Source organism: Pelophylax lessonae (assembly GCF_965119305.1).
Source record: "Pelophylax lessonae genome assembly, chromosome: 1".
NCBI lineage: Eukaryota > Metazoa > Chordata > Amphibia > Anura > Ranidae > Pelophylax > Pelophylax lessonae.
In genome coordinates this window covers 565,989,308-566,004,455 of record NC_138768.1, presented here as the reverse complement: position 1 = coordinate 566,004,455, position 15,148 = coordinate 565,989,308, and the positions used below count along the sequence as shown (strand labels likewise).

The 15,148-nt window shown below is 47.0% G+C and overlaps 1 protein-coding gene across 6 annotated transcripts in view; it reads right to left on the bottom strand.

Moving 5' to 3' along the window:
- WDFY3 (WD repeat and FYVE domain containing 3) overlaps nucleotides 1-15,148 on the bottom strand; it is a 265,268-nt gene that overhangs the window by 168,588 nt on the left and 81,532 nt on the right. The gene's annotated exons all lie outside the window — the stretch shown is intronic.

Here is a 15,148-nt window from a genome sequence, read left to right as displayed (position 1 = left end):
GCAATGGAATTACACAGAGCGGTCCTGAACCGCTTCCTCTGGGGTCCCCCAGCAATGGGCTAGGCTCCTCCTCTTTTCCAATTGCCCCCCTACCCCACCCTGTTTATGTGACATCGTTACTCAACTACACAACTTCAATACTGAGAATTCCAATTCAAGTCTTGTATGAATTTTTACCATCTCAAACAGACCACTGTTGAAATGGAGGATGTGTCTTGTTTTTTTAAGGGTGCTTCCTTGTGCAGCTGAGTTGTCCTTCAAGTCCCTCACTCATGGATCTTTAAGCATTTAGAATTTTGGAAGGGGTTGAGTCTTAGTTGGGTTTTTATTCTCATTTTTCATTATTGATGCTATACCAACGGCTCCTTCTGACGTGTTTTTTTTTAAACTTACTAGACAGTTCTATTCTATCAGAGTAGGACCTGAAGGATACAGTTTATTAATGGAATGTTTAGGCTTTACAACCACAATTGGATTGCTGTATATGACTGTCTTTCAGTTATTGTACAAAAAATTGTCTTTGACTAAAGCACATTACCCATTTCCAAACTTACAAGGAAAAATTAGCGTAGAAGCAGAATGATCAAGCTCCCCTAAAATTTAACATTTTATAAATTGATTTTTAGAAATATATTTTATTTGCACCTGGAAAGTAATTTTGATAGCTTGAAAGTTTAAATAATCCTTTGAATCTATATTAATAAAATGCATGTGTCCCTGCGTCCGCTTTCCCTGCTTTTCCCTGTGTCCGTGGATATGAGCTACTGCGCATGTGCTGAACGAACAGCCGCTGGGACACAGAGAACACCGCCGCGGGAAAATTGCTGTCACGGGCGAACCAAAGGAGCTGAAGATCCCAAAATTGTACGGCAGGTGGCCAAGACACTCCCCTACAGCTGAGAAAAATTTTGGGGTTCGGCGATGAAAGGGCGCGGAACAGTGATCCCGAGAACCGGGCCTACCCCCGCCATAGACTCCAATGTTAAACCTGGTCACCTCGCGGTTAGGTCACAGCCCAGTTCTCGGGGTCACTGCTCCGCGCCCTTTCATCCCCGAGTCCCAAAATTTTTCTCAGCTGTAGGGGAGTGTCTTGGCCACCTGCGGTTTTGGGGTCTCCAGCACCTTTGGTTCGCCCGTGACAGCAATTTTCCCGGGAGGGGAGGTGTATTTGGGTGTCTTTTCCTATTGAATGATCCACTGTTCTGTGTTTGTGAGGAGCTCCCCTCCTCTCTCTCTGATTTCCTGCCCTCACATCTCCCCTCCCCCACACCAATCTCCAACCCGACATTTATCGTTCAATCCCCCCCATACACTACAATCCCCTCCCCTCCATACACTACAATCCCCTCCCTCCCCCATACACTACAATCCCCTACCTCCCCCATACACTACAATCCCCTCCCCCCCATACACTACAATCCCCTCCCTCCCCCCACACTACAATCCCCTCCCGCCCCCCACACTACAATCCCCTCCCTTCCCCAACACACTACAATCCCCTCCCCCCCCACTACAATCCCCTCCCTCCCCCTCACGCTTCAATCCCCTCTCTCCCCCATACACTGTAGAACCCCTCCCCCATACACTGTAGAACCCCTCCCCCATACACTACAATCCCCTCCGTCCCCCCATACACTACAATCCCCTCCCTCCCCCATACACTACAATCCTCTCCCTCCCCCCCACACTACAATCCCCTCCATTCCCCAACACACTACAATGCCCTCCCCATACACTACAATACCCTCCCTTCCCCAACACACTACAATCCCCTCCCCCAACACAATACAATCCCCCCCACGCTACAATACTCTCCCTCCCCATACACTGTAGAGCCCCTCCCCCATACACACCCCTCCCCCATACACTATAATACCACCCATACACTACAATCCCCTCCCTCCCCCCCACACTGTAGAACCCCTCCCCCATACACTATAATCTCCCCCCATACACTAAAATCCCCTCCGTCCCCCCCATACACTACAATCCCCTCCCTCCCCCCACACTACAATCCCCTCCCTCCCTCCACACTACAATCCCCTCCCTTCCCCATACACTACAATCCCCTCCCTCGGCCCCATACACTACAATCCCCTCCCTCCCCCCACACTACAATCCCCTCCCTTCCCCATACACTACAATCCCCTCCCTCCCCCCATGCTACAATCCCCTCCCTCCCCGATACACTGTAGAACCCCTCCCCCATACACTGTAGAACCCCTCCCCCATACATTATAATCTCCCCCCATACACTACAATCCCCTCCGTCCCCCCACACTACTATCCCCTCCTTCCCTCCACACTACAATCCCCTCCCTTCCTCCCCCCACACTACAACCCCCTCCCTTCCCCAACACACTACAATCCCCTACCTCCCCCCACGCTACAATCCCCTCCCTCCCCCATACACTGTAGAACCCCCCCCATACACTATAATCTCCCCCCCCCCGTACACTACAATCCCCTCCGTCCCCCCATACACTACAATCCCCTCCATCCCCCCCATACACTACAATCCCCTCCACCCCCCCATACACTACAATCCCCTCCACCCCCCATACACTACAATCCCCTCCCTTCCACATACACTACAATCCCCTCCCCATACACTACAATCCCCTCCCCCCCTCCCCCACGCTACAATCCTCTCCCTCTCCCCCCCCACGCTTCAATCCCCTCCCTCCCCCATACACTGTAGAACCCCTCCCCCATACACTACTATCCCCTCCCCCCATACACTACAATCCCCTCCCTCCCCCCCACACTACAAGCCCCTCCCTCCCCCATACACTACAATCCCCTTCCTTCCTCATACACTACAATCCCCTCCCTTCCCCATACACTACAATCCCCTCCCTTCCCCATACACTACAATCCCCTCCCTCCCCCCCATGCTACAATCCCCTCCCTCCCCCCCATGCTACAATCCCCTCCCCAAAGGGACCAAGACCTAACCGCGAGGTGACCAGGTTTAACATTGGAGTCTATGGCGGGGGGTGGCCCGGTTCTCGGGGTCACTGCTCCGTGCCCTTTCATCCCCGAAACCCCAAATTTTTATCAGCTGTAGGGGGAGCGTCTTGGCCACCCGCGGTACAATTTTGGAAACTCCACTACTATTGGTTCGCCCGTGACAGCAATTTTCCCGGGAGGGGAGAAAGTGGTGGATTTGGGGGTCTTTTCCTATTGGATGATCCACTGTTGTGTGAGGAGCTCCCCTCCCCCCTCCCCCCTCCTCTCTGATTTCCCGCCCTCACATCTCCCCTCCCCCAAACCAATCTCCAACCCGTCATTTATCGTTCAATCCCCCCATACACTACAACCCCCTCCCCTCCATACACTACAATCCCCCCCCACACTACAATCCCCTCCCTCCCCATACACTACAATCCCCTCCCTCCCCATACACTATAATCCCCCCTCCCCCCCATACACTATAACCCCCTCCCCCCCATACACTATAATCCCCCTCCCCCCATACACTATAATCCCCTCCCCCCCATACACTATAATCCCCTCCCCCCCATACAGTACTATCCGCTCCCCCCATACACTACAATCCCCTCCCCCCATACACTACAATCCCCTCCCTCCCCCCACACTACAATCCCCTCCCTTCCCCATACACTACAATCCCCTCGCCCCACTACAATCCCCTCCCTCCCCCATACACTGTAGAACCCATCCCCCCATGCGCTGTAGAACCCCTCCCCCATACACTATAATCTCCCCCCATACACTACAATCCCCTCCCTCCCCCATACACTACAATCCCCCCCATACACTACAGTCCCCTCTCTCCCCCCCACACACTACATCCCCTCCCTCCCCCATACACTATAATCCCCCCCATACACTATAATCCCCTCCCCCCCATACACTACAATCCCCTCCCCCCATACACTACAATTCCCTCCCTCCCCCCCACACTACAATCCCCTCCCTCCCCCCCACACTACAATCCCCTCCCTTCCCCCCAACACTACAATCCCCTCCCTGCCCCCACACTACAATCCCCTCCCTTCCCCATACACTACAATCCCCTCCCCATACACTACAATCCCCTCCCTTCCCCAACACACTACAATCCCCTCCCTTCCCCAACACACTACAATCCCCTCCCCCCCAACACACTACAATCCCCTCCCTCCCCCCACCCACGCTTCAATCCCCTCCCTCCCCCATACACTGCAGAACCCATCCCCCCATGCACTGTAGAACCCCTCCTCCATACACTATAATCCCCCCCCCATACACTACAATCCCCTCTGTCCCCCCATACACTACAATCCCCTCCCTCCCCCATACACTATAATCCCCTCCCTCCCCCATACACTACAATCCCCTCCCTCCCCCATACACTACAATCCCCTCCCTCCCCCATACACTACAATCCCCTCCCTTCCCCATACACTACAATCCCCTCCCCATACACTACAATCCCCTCCCTTCCCCAACACACTACAATCCCCCCCCCCCCATATATATAGCTCCTTCTGTTCTAAGTATACTAAATAATCTATACATATAAAGTACAAGTGTCTCTGCGTCCAGTCCCTGTGTGCGTGGGATTGCGCTACTGTGCATGTGCCCCACGGACAGCCGTTGGGACTTGGAGCGCAGAGACTTCGGGCAGCCGGGCAAAACTGTTGGAAGCGGTTGGTGTGCGCGGGTGCGCGCTCGCGTGGACTTACTGCTAAGTCTGTTTTTACAAATGTTTCACCACATATGTTCTAGCGCCCGTTAATTTAACGGGCTTAATGTCTAGGTAATAAATAAATAGTCAGTTTTACCAGAGCTAAAGGAAACGTTTGGAACAGCAGCAGTACAAGGTCATCTAAGATATGCTGAATGGAAAGACACAGGCTATATCCTGTAATGGGAACGTCACCAATATGTCAGAGAAGCATAGGAAAAGTGGGCTGTGTGTGTGTGTGGGAAGAATGTAAGGAAAAAGGGGTTTGAATAAGCCCCTTTTTACAGATGGGATGGTGACAGGCCAATTTAAAAAATTTTAACAAGGCAGTTAGAGGACAGGCTATAGTTTTAGCTGTTACTAGGTCAGATTAAGAATTCAGGTGTTTGTTTGGTCAGATAACCATATTATGAGATATGTGTAGCTAGGGAGTTTAAGTTTAATTCTGGTTTTAACCTGTTTTTATCCCGCCTTTAGAGCCTGCCTATGGTTATATAAGGGGGCTCATTCTCACAAGTCTTCAATCACCTCAGAAGAGATCGCCGTGTCAAGTTCAAGTTTTGTCTGACTGACCTTTTTCTAACGGGCCGTCGGGCTTTCTTGCCGCCGGTGTCTGCAGGTTCTTCGTGTCAACTGCCGTGCTGGTGTTCCTGGAGCTTCGGGTCAAGCTGCCGGTGTTTCGGGAGGAAGACTTCGGGTCAAGGCCCCGGTACCGCTGAAGAAAGAAGAGCTTCGGGTCAAGTTTCGTTCCCCTGGATAGCATTGGAGCTTCGGGTCAACTTACCAGTTCCAGTCTTCTAGCAACATGAGTCTTCTGCGACGCCTCATCGAGCGGGCCGGCGAAGCGGGAGCCGAGGAGTGGATCCGACGTTGCCTGGAGATGCCGTCCGCCGCGAGTCAAGGCGCGTCACCGGAAGAGGTCATTCGTCCCGCGGTTGTGACGGAGCCGGTCGCCGGGTCAAGTCGGGTGTTGGATGTCGTCACCGGTGAGGGACGGAGGTCTCCGGCGCAGAATCCTGACGTCCGGAGCGCGGACCTGCGCAGAAGAGGATCGAGAAGACCTGCAGCAGATGATGCCGCCCCGGCGAAGAGGAGACGGGCTCCGCGACGACGCTTCTCGCCGACCACCGACGCTGGACGGGTGCAGTCGGCACGTCCATCTTCGCGAACATCGGAGAGGAGTGGGCCTACTCCTCGTTCCGCCGGAGGTCCTTCGATTCCTGCACCAGAAGAGGATCGTCGCCTGAGGGTCCCGGATCGTCCGCCCGTCAGAGGGCCAGGTGAGATTAATACTGCCTACACCTCTCGGGCCACGCTACATGGGTCTCAAGGTGCTGCATCTGCCATGGCACAAGGGTCCAGGGGTATCGATGCACTACAGGGGTCTCAGGGCCCCTCTACCTCACATGCTTCCACTGTTCAGGCCCCGATGGGGGGCATGGCTTTCCAATCACCCTCACTTGTTCCCAATTCAGCGATAGGAGGGTCTGCTTGCCCCCCCCTTCCCGATGCGATCAGCAGGGTAGGGGGGGCTCCGGGAGGGCCTATTACCAGGCCCAATACGACAGAGGCACTGTCAGAATTAATGAAGGGGTTTTTAAGCTCTTTCCAAGCTATTCTACAGTCCTCCAATCCTTTGCCGGCTTCATCTACCGATGTCAATCCTTCACTGTCACTATCCTCTGATGCTATGCCTATTTCTTCACCTATGCCTGTGTCTTCTGCGGCTGCAGTAGCAGCTGTGCCTGTTGCTTCTAGTCCTCACAACCTTCCTGTATCCTCCACATCTATGTTGACTGCGGTACATGAACCTTCCCCTTTGGACGTTTGGGCACCATCTGGTGGGCTTTTAGCTGTGAATGTGCAATCTCCAGTGGGTCAACCGACCCCCAGTATTGCTTCTCCTCCGGTCCCTGCTTCTATTGCCCTAGCTAAGTCACAGAATCTCCCAGAGACATGTCTCAGGGAGGCTCTGCCATGCGAGTTGTCACCATTGGGTTATCACCTTTCTGACGGTATAAAGGAGAAGATATGGAATGGTAAGTTTATCGATCTACTCTCTCTTCTGCCATCAGTCAGGGAGTTTGTATCAAAGGGGGACAAAAAAGATGAGGACGACAGGAGGCGGCCTGTTACTAAGACTTTTAATAATTGGTTACAGGCATTTTTTATTTATGCTGCCGTATTATGTGAGAAGCACCCGGGTAAGAGTGTTGGTTTATTTCAACACTTAGATATAATTTTGGAAGCTTATAAAAACTTTGGCGGAACGGCTTGGTTTTCTTATGATGTAGCCTTCCGCCAGAAGTTGTCCGTACAACAGCATTTAAAATGGGGTGTGAAGGATGTCAGCCTTTGGCTGGATCTGTTTTTGCCCAAATCCAATTTCGGTAGACAGGCCGTCCCGGGGGCTCAACAGCAGCCCGCCCCTCATTCCTTTCGCAAGGGAGTTTGTTTTTCATACAATGACTCCCAGTGTAAGTGGCCGGGAACCTGCAAATATAAACACGAATGTTCCTTTTGCGCAGGTTCCCACCCCATCGCCAAGTGCTTCAAAAAGATGCACAGTTCACAACAATCCAGTAATTTTTCAAAAGGCCATAACCCCGGTGAAACTTCGCGCAATGTTACCGTGGCTGCAGCTGTACCCAGACCGGGAGAAAGCCACTCTGGTAACTGATGGTTTTTCTGACGGGTTCTATTTGCCTTCTTTTTCGGGTTACGGTTGCACAATTGTTAAGAACCTCAAGTCGGTCGATCACCTTGAGGACATAGTGTTAGAAAAAATAGGTAAGGAAATTTCGGCGGGTAGGTTTGCAGGTCCTTTTCTTTCCCCCCCATTTCCCAATTTCCGGATATCTCCGTTGGGCATTGTTCAGAAGAAGGAACCTAATACTTATCGCCTTATCCATCATTTGTCGTTTCCCTTTGGGGCGTCGCTGAATGATGAGATTGGCGAGGATGAAGCTTCGGTTCAATACTCTTCTTTTGAGGATGCTCTGGTGGTTTTGAGGAAGTTGGGAAAGGGGGCTCTTTTAGCAAAGACCGATATTAAATCCGCGTTTCGCCTTTTACCGGTTCATCCTGATTCTTTTAACTCTCTCGGTTTTTTCTTTTTGAATCATTATTTTTTCGACAAATGTCTCCCTATGGGTTGTTCCTTGTCGTGTTTTTATTTTGAATGCTTTTCTACTTTTTTAGAGTGGGTAGTTTCATTCAGGGCTGGTCTTGATGATATCGTTCATTATCTGGACGATTTTTTGTTTATGGGTCAGGCGAATTCCACTGATTGTTTGCACTTGCTTCAAACATTTTTTGGGGTATGCGAGCAGTTTGGGGTTCCTTTGGCTCATGAAAAAACAGAATGGCCTTCTACTAGGGTTCAATTTTTAGGTATTACTATTGATACCGAACTCATGGAATTTAGTCTACCACTTGAAAAAGTTGAAAAGTCACAGGACTGCCTGCTGCAAATGATTCGAAGGAAAAAGACGACGCTAAAAGAAATGCAATCGTTGCTAGGTTTGTTAGCATTCGCTTCCAGGATCATACCGTTAGGTAAGTTGTTTTCCCGTAAGTTGTACAGTATTATATCGGGTCTGAAATCCCCATCATCCCATGTTAGGTTGTCTTCTGAGGTTAAGGAAGATATGCTGGTATGGTTACAGTTTTTGTTTTATTTTAATGGTAAGACGATATGGCAAGAAGACTTTGTTATTGACAAGGACTTTTGTCTTTTTACGGACTCTGCGGGCTCTGTGGGTTTTGCCGCTATTTGGCGAACTCACTGGTGCGCGGATTCTTGGCCGGACAGATGGCTGCAGTTGGGTTATACTCGGAACAGCGTTTTGCTGGAGTTATTTCCTATTGTGGTTGCTCTGGAGGTTTGGGGAACCCAGTTTAGGAATAAACGTTTAATGGTAAGGACAGATAATAGGGGAGTGATGTTTGCTATCAACTGTCTTTCCTCCAGATCCCCACCTGTCATTAGGTTGTTGCGATACCTTGTTTCCAAATGTCTGCGGTTGAACATATGGATCAAGGCTTCTTATGTGCCTGGTAAAGACAACTGTATGGCAGATTCTTTATCTCGTCTGCAGATGGAGCGGTTTTTTCAGCTGTTTCCAGAAGCGGACCGGACCAGCTGCCTTTATCCAGATCGGCTTTGGGACATAGTTTAGACTTGGTATCGCATAATATTGCACTTTCGCTCGCCCCGTCTACACTGGCCGGATATCTATCGGCCTGGCAAGTTTGGAAATCACACCTAACTTCGCGTGGCGTCTCTCATGATTCCTTTTCCGAGTCTTTGGTTCTTTCTTTTTTAAATTTTTTGTTCTCAAAAAATTACTCTTGGTCGCATATTAACAAATTGCTGGCGGGTGTTTCCTTTTTTATGAAATTGGATAATCATCCACCTTGTTCGTCGTTTTTTTCCGTGCGCCAGGCGCTAAAAGGCTATAGGAGGTCGAATTGGCACCCTGATCGCAGGGAGGCGGTTACCCCTCGCCTTTTGGAGCGGTTGTGTCGTGCAACGGTGCATGTTTGTTTTTCCGAATACGAGTCGGATATGTTTCAGGCGGCGTTTTCGCTTATGTTTTTTGCGGCGTTGAGAATTTCAGAGTTAATATACAATGTTAATAGCGATTCCGGTTTGCGATTTTCGGATGTTAAGATTTATGCGTCCTCTATCAGTATTTTGCTGCGATCCTCCAAAACTGACCAGCTAGGTGTCGGCAAATGGATTCATCTTAATCAATACGTGACTTCTGATATATGTCCAGTTTTGCTTTTGAAGCGTTTTTTATCTGTGAGGTTATCCTGCAGTGGCTCCTTGTTTGTTCATCAAACTGGTAGGAGTTTAACCAAGTATCAGTTTGACGCGGTGTTGAAAAAATGTTTGAAATACCTGAGTTTAGATCACTGTTGTATCTCTTCTCATTCTTTCAGGATTGGCGCTGCCACGGAGGCCGCCAGATTGGGAGTGAATGTTCAAATGTTAAAAAATATTGGTAGATGGAAATCGGATGCATTCCGTACGTATGTTCGTCCTAATGTGTCGTGTTGATATTTTCAGGATATCAATGTTTATCGATCTGGATCATCGGCCACTCGTTCGTACATTGGGCACGCGCAAGGGCCAGAAGACGCTGTTATACCGAAAACATTGGCTTGGATCCACGGAAGTATCATATTCAATGGTTTAGTAAACGGGGCATGCTCTGGCATGAGTTTTTACCGGAAATCTCTAGGCTACTAGGAGTCCTTCCTCCCCCGGATGTGATGTTGGTTCATCTGGGTGGGAACGACATAGGGAAGTTTAGGACTCTGGATCTTGTTTTCGAAATTCGTGACGATTTTAACTATTTGAGGTCTGTCTATCCAGGTATACGGTTTGTATTTTCCGAAATTATACCCAGACTCTTGTGGTTTAGACATGCTCAGCTTAAGCCCCTTGAAAGAGTCAGGAGGAGAATTAACCAAGCTTTATCTAAATTATTAAGCGGGATCGGTGTCTTCTCTTTCAGACACTTAGAGCTGGAAGGTGGGACCCCCGATTTTTACAGGTCTGACGATGTACATCTGTCGGATCTGGGGATAGATGTTTTTAATGCCAACCTGGGTACATGTGTAGAAAAGGCCGCGTGGTGGGGTGGTGACAGGAGGGCGTGAGCCTCCTGTCTTATGGATAATTTATAAAAAGTTAAGTTGGATTTGTTTGACCCGGATTTTGGTAATCAGGTCAATTCTGATTTATGAATTTGTTAATGATAATTTTAACAAGCATTAAACGGCCGCGGCCTTTAAATTCCAAAGCTGTGTAAGATCTCATTATTTAATTAGTATTAAGTTAAGATAATAACAAGTCCTGTCTACCATCCCATGTAAGGAAAAAGGGGTTTGAATAAGCCCCTTTTTACAGATGGGATGGTGACAGGCCAATTTAAAAAATTTTAACAAGGCAGTTAGAGGACAGGCTATAGTTTTAGCTGTTACTAGCTCAGATTAAGAATTCAGGTGTTTGTTTGGTCAGATAACCCCCCAATCATATTATGAGATATGTGTAGCTAGGGAGTTTAAGTTTAATTCTGGTTTTAACCTGTTTTTATCCCGCCTTTAGAGCCTGCCTATGGTTATATAAGGGGGCTCATTCTCACAAGTCTTCAATCACCTCAGAAGAGATCGCCGTGTCAAGTTCAAGTTTTGTCTCCCTCCCCCCCACCCCTGTTTTTTCTTAATTTTGTCGCGGTCAGTTTATGCCTGTTTTGGTCACCTGTGTGTAATGCAAAGGTGGACGATGCTTGTGTATGTTTTATTATTGAATTTTGATGTGGATAATTTATAAAAAGTTAAGTTGGATTTGTTTGACCCGGATTTTGGTAATCAGGTCAATTCTGATTTATGAATTTGTTAATGATAATTTTAACAAGCATTAAACGGCCGCGGCCTTTAAATTCCAAAGCTGTGTAAGATCTCATCATTTAATTAGTATTAAGTTAAGATAATAACAAGTCCTGTCTACCATCCCATCAGGAGTGGAAATAAACAGACTGCATTTCCATCTTATCTGTGGCTATACTGTCATTTTGGAACAGACGGGCTGACCTGACAGTTGTTCAAACTTTGGAAGCTGAAAACAAAATATGCAATAAAAACGGGGGTGGAAGGAAAAACACAGGGAGCGCTTGATTAAAATATCCACACTATAAAGCAAAAATATTTTACAAATTCTAGTCACCAGTGGCACATTAACACCACATGGGTGGTCATACATTATGGTCTTGGTCATTTTTGAATAATACTGAAAAAAAGATAAGTTGCAAACTCATTAAAAACATGCATTGCGTAAATCATGTCGCCCAAAAAAAATTCAAGAGCTTCTTTAGGGCTTCAAGCTTCAGGTGATGCGGCTTGCCACATGATTTATCATGCAACAATCACGGCAGAACCGCACTGCGATTTTAGGTGCCATTCAAATGAATGAAAATGGGCATTCAGTAATTTGCCATTTACACCTGGGCATCTTGAAATCACAAGCAAAATCGCGGCATATCTGCCCGCGATTCAAGACGGCGAGGTGTGAATACAGCCTTAAGCTAAATAGCCACTCTATTATGCAGATAATGACCAGACCTTGCTTAAATTCCTCACCACCCTTTAGGCTTCACTATAGGCACATAAGGACACCTATAACACCTATTAGTCAATAGGCAGGGGAAGGCAAGGAGTGCCCGCCTTTCATGTCTGGGCCTACGGTGGGAAGCAGGGGAAATCTGACGCAAACACCACTGGTGCTGGCTTACTTTGGGGGGGGGGGAGGGGGGTTTAAGATGAATCGAACACGTTTTTCTAACCTGTCTCATCTTTACATCGCCCACCGAGAACCAATTTAGGAGAAGAATTTAGGTAAGCCTTGTGCAATGTCAGATTGTTCATGTGTAAGGCCCCGTTCACACCTGATCAATTTTCTGCTTGAAACTTGTAGCTCTAATACGCTTGATAAACAAAACCCCACTTGTTTCAATGCCCCTCATTCACCTGCGAGCATTTTGTTGCCTGTAGCTAAAAAATTAGCTTCTTTTTAGGTAGACTTGCCCCATAGATGTCAATGAGAACGCCTGAAAAATGCGCAACATGAGCATTTTGTGAACATTTTTTTTGCATGTTTTCTGGCAGAAAAGCAGTCTTCCACCCCTAATCCCACCCCCCCCCCCCTTCCTTAGTGCTTTCTATAGGATACCTGAAGCTTGAATATACAAGTAAAATGCTTGCAATACACTCATAATACACTTGCAAAACGCCCAAATAAAAATGCCTGAAAATCGCTCTTCTCAGGTGTGAACAGGCCCTACAAGGTGTATAGCTTTAACTCAAAGGGATGCATCATTATGCCACCATTTAAAGTAGCGCTATCAAATGTCATAATGCCATTGGTCATGAATTATGAAAATTCATAAACCACTTTAACAAAGCAGTATCTTCATTTTAAATATTGCAAACCATTTAGTACACAAATTACACACTTTTAAAATGGGAGGAGAGGTTTTATCTGCCAAAGATTTTGTAAATCAGTCTTATCTAGCTGTGAGATTTACATGAGGATGCATTAATGACTACAGAGCTGCACTAATATTTGTCTTTTACATCTGCCAGGAGACTAGCTAGTAAGGCTAGATAGTTCACCCAAAACTGATAGTTTAGGGATTCTGGACATTTGAACCACCCAACAGCTTCTTATACACGTTTCAACTTTATATTTATGCTTGAGTTTTTGGATCTGCACACTTTCTGTGGCTATTAACCACCGCTCCCCCTAACAGATTTACACATGTATACAGTGCCTTGCGAAAGTATTCGGCCCCCTTGAACTTTGCGACCTTTTGCCACATTTCAGGCTTCAAACATAAAGATATAAAACTGTAATTTTTTGTGAAGAATCAACAAGTGGGACACAATCATGAAGTGGAACAAAATTTATTGGATATTTCAAACTTTAACAAATAAAAAACTGAAAAATTGGGCGTGCAAAATTATTCAACCCCCTTAAGTTATACTTTGTAGCGCCACCTTTTGCTGCGATTACAGCTGTGAGTCGCTTGGGGTATGTCTCTATCAGTTTTGCACATCAAGAGACTGAAATTTTTGCCCATTCCTCCTTGCAAAACAGCTCGAGCTCAGTGAGGTTGGATGGAGAGCGTTTGTGAACAGCAGTTTTCAGTTCTTTCCACAGATTCTCGATTGGATTCAGGTCTGGACTTTGACTTGGCCATTCTAACACCTGGATATGTTTATTTGTGAACCATTCCATTGTAGATTTTGCTTTATGTTTTGGATCATTGTCTTGTTGGAAGACAAATCTCCGTCCCAGTCTCAGGTCTTTTGCAGACTACATCAGGTTTTCTTCCAGAATGGTCCTGTATTTGGCTCCATCCATCTTCCCATCAATTTTAACCATCTTCCCTGTCCCTGCTGAAGAAAAGCAGGCCCAAACCATGATGCTGCCACCACCATGTTTGACAGTGGGGATGGTGTGTTCAGGGTGATGAGCTGTGTTGCTTTTATGCCAAACATAACGTTTTGCATTGTTGCCAAAAAGTTAAATTTTGGTTTCATCTGACCAGAGCACCTTCTTCCACATGTTTGGTGTGTCTCCCAGGTGGCTTGTGGCAAACTTTAAACTACACTTTTTATGGATATCTTTAAGAAATGGCTTTCTTCTTGCCACTCTTCCATAAAGGCCAGATTTGTGCAGTATACGACTGATTGTTGTCCTATGGACAGAGTCTCCCACCTCAGCTGTAGATCTCTGCAGTTCATCCAGAGTGATCATGGGCCTCATGGCTGAATCTCTGATCAGTCTTCTCCTTGTATGAGCTGAAAGTTTAGAGGGATGGCCAGGTCTTCGTAGATTTGCAGTGGTCTGATACTCCTCCCATTTCAATATTATTGTTTGCACAGTGCTCCTTGGGATGTTTAAAGCTTGGGAAATCTTTTTGTATCCAAATCTGGCTTCAAACTTCTCCACAACAGTATCTCGGACCTGCCTGGTGTGTTTCTTGTTCTTCATGATGCTCTCTGCGCTTTAAACGAGACTATCACAGTGCAGGTGCATTTACACGGAGACTTGATTACACACAGGTGGATTCTATTTATCATCATTAGTCATTTAGGTCAACATTGGATCATTCAGAGATCCTCCCTGAACTTCTGGAGAGAGTTTGCTGCACTGAAAGTAAAGGGGCTGATTAATTTTGCACGCCCAATTTTTCAGTTTTTTTATTTGTTAACAAAGTTTGAAATATCCAATAAAGTTTGAAGCCTGAAATGTGGAAAAAGGTCGCAAAGTTCAAGGGGGTAGAATACTTTCGCAAGGTACTGTATATACACGTGATTCTGCACTTCCACCTGGGGGCGCAAGCACCTCAGGCACATCGCTTCAGATGTGCTTAGCCAGAGTAGAAGCTGATCAGCGGGTGCGGGCGAATGTATATCCACCGACACCTGTCGATCGTCAAGGAGATAGGGCAGATGGAGCTATGCATATGCAAACAATGAAGAGCTCCGTCCTGTCAGCAGGGATGTGATAGATTTTCTTTCCCTGCTGAAAATCCATTACATCCATTAATAAAAGAAGTACACATAGTACACAAAAACACAGGTTAGGCACATATTTAACCCTTTGATCGCCTTAGATGTTTAACCCCTTCCTAGCCAGTGTCATCAGTAAAGTGACAGTGCATATTTTTAGCACTGATTACTGTATTAGTGTTACTGGTTCCCACAAAGTGTTAAATTGACCACTGCAATATCGCAGTCCTGCTATTAGTCACTGATAGCCGCCATTACTAGTATAAAAAATGTTTAAAAAAAAAAAAAATAGAAATTCCAGTATATATCCCATAGTTTGTATATGCTAAAATGTTTGTGCAAACCAATCTATATACGCTTATT